The following is a 2,259-nucleotide window of genomic DNA, read 5'->3' as shown; positions in this document are numbered from 1 at the left end:
ACCTTTTAAATCGTACTGATTTTTGTCCACTTGACAACTTGGCATGAGATTTCAGCGTAAATGAACACTTTTTACAAGAAAATGATTTTTGAGACCCGAAGACGACAGCAATGTCCGTCGCAACTGTTTGTCTTAAATGAAGAACTATTTTATGCGGTCTGCGCTGTTAAGCGATATTTAGTAAGAGTGTCAGGCACTACTTTGTATGCGTCGGTAAAGAGAGGTGAGTGACAGAGTGATGCAGCAGAAGTCGTCGCAGGGAAACTGGACAGGAGCAGAAATGATTACTGAACATATAACTACAGTAAAAGGAAGCTTTAACATGTAGGTTTCTCTAAGCATTGCGAAAAAAGTACTGCAAGAGAACAAACAGCAATAAAGTCCAGCTATTACAAGAACGAAACTAATGACCATCGTGCAGTGTGAGGCTTCCGCTACTAATGCAGGAGCGAACTGTCGAAGGCCACTAAGACTGCTGACTGTCGAAGGCCGTGGCTGAGACTGGGCTGTGTAGCTGCCACCGGCCATCCTACATCGCAGGGGGCAGCGAGCTCTCACAGCCAGCGCCGCTGAAGGCGTGGCTCCGTGGGCGCGCATCATTGGATCCGCTGGGTTCTCGCGCGGTCGCTATCGGCGTTTGTTTCCGTTGCCAACTGTGAGACGCTGACGGGAGACGGGTGATGGGGGGGGGGGGGGGGGGGTAGCGTTGGTATCGATCTATGATACGACACAAAAAATAACGATAGACAGCGACTTTAGCGGAACAGCCACATAAAACTAACAATAGGAAAGGCAGATGCCAGGCTAAGATTCATAGGAACGATATTAAGGAAATATAATTCGTCCACGAAAGAAGTGGCTTACACTTGTTCAACCGATTCTTGGCTACTGCTCATGAGGCTGCGGTACTCGCAAGGTTGGATTAATAGAAGAGAAGAAAAAAAAGATACAACGAAGAGTATATATGACGGTAGTATCTGTTCCCGAAAGAACAGTTACCGTGGATGACCATGCAGCTTTGCTAGAAATGAAATGATAATTAAATGGACACCCTAGCTGTTGTGACTTGGCAAGACAGCTAAGCCACTAGGAGGTGAAGGCGAAAGGCACGCGTTTAAGCTCACGCAGGCTGGCGTGAGGTCTGGAACAGTTAAAGCATTTGAGTCTAGCAAATAAAGTACGCAGCTGTTCGAATACTTAACTTTAATCCATAATTGGTGAACATTGGTCTGACGGTACATGCATCACAAGATAAATAGCAAATGATAATGGCGCCTTGCTAGGTCGTAGCAAATGACGTAGCTGAAGGCTATGCTAACTATCGTCTCGGCAAATGAGAGCGTAATTTGTCAGTGAACCATCGCTAGCAAAGTCGGCTGTACAACTGGGGCGAGTGCTAGGAAGTCTCTCTAGACCTGCCGGGTGGCGGCGCTCGGTCTGCAGTCACTGATAGTGGCGACACGCGGGTCCGGCGTATACTAACGGACCGCGGCCGATTTAAAGGCTACCACCTAGCAGGTGTGGTGTCTGGCGGTGACACCACACTAGCTGCAAACAGGCGTTGATGTACTTCATTGGGGACATGTTGAAAATGTGTGCCCCGACCGGGACTCGAACCCGGGATCTCCTGCTTACATGGCAGACGTTCTATCCATCTGAGCCACCGAGGACACAAAGGATGGTGCGCCTGCAGGGACTTATCCCTTGCACGCTCCCCGTGAGATCCACATTCCCAACATGTCCACACCACTACATTCGTAGTGCGCCTAATAGATGTTTGCCCATCATACTCATTACTCGTGGCAGATTAATCTACCAAGTCCCGTACGAGTTCGGGCATAGCGTGTGCGTTCGCACAAGAAGGTCCATGGCCGGGAACCCATATTTTAACTATATATGACGGTAGTATCTGTTCCCGAAAGAACAGACGCACTATCCTCTGTGCCCGCGGTGGCTCAGATGGATAGAGCGTCTGCCATGTAAGCAGGAGATCCCGGGTTCGAGTCCCGGTCGGGGCACACATTTTCAACATGTCCCCAATGAAGTACATCAACGCCTGTTTGCAGTTAGGGTGTCCATTTAATTATCATTTCATTTCTAGCAAAGCTGCATGGTCATCCACGGTAACTGTTCTTTCGAGAACAGATACTACCGTCATATATAGTTAAAATATGGGTTCCCGGCCATGGACCTTCTTGTGCGAACGCACACGCTATGCCCGAACTCGTACGGGACTTGGTAGATTAATCTGCCACGAGT

At 48.7% G+C, this 2,259-nt stretch overlaps 1 non-coding gene across 1 annotated transcript; it reads left to right on the top strand.

The window, feature by feature from the left end:
• The first annotated feature begins 1,943 nt into the window (after nt 1-1,943).
• On the top strand, nt 1,944-2,018 carry Trnat-ugu (transfer RNA threonine (anticodon UGU)). The gene has a single exon. It is a non-coding gene; the product is annotated as a tRNA-Thr (tRNA).
• The last annotated feature ends 241 nt before the right edge of the window (nt 2,019-2,259 follow it).

This window comes from Schistocerca serialis, chromosome 4, assembly GCF_023864345.2.
Source record: "Schistocerca serialis cubense isolate TAMUIC-IGC-003099 chromosome 4, iqSchSeri2.2, whole genome shotgun sequence".
Taxonomy (NCBI): Eukaryota; Metazoa; Arthropoda; class Insecta; order Orthoptera; family Acrididae; genus Schistocerca; species Schistocerca serialis.
The sequence above is the reverse complement of the archived record's forward strand: the minus strand, read 5'-3'. Positions and strand labels throughout refer to the sequence as shown.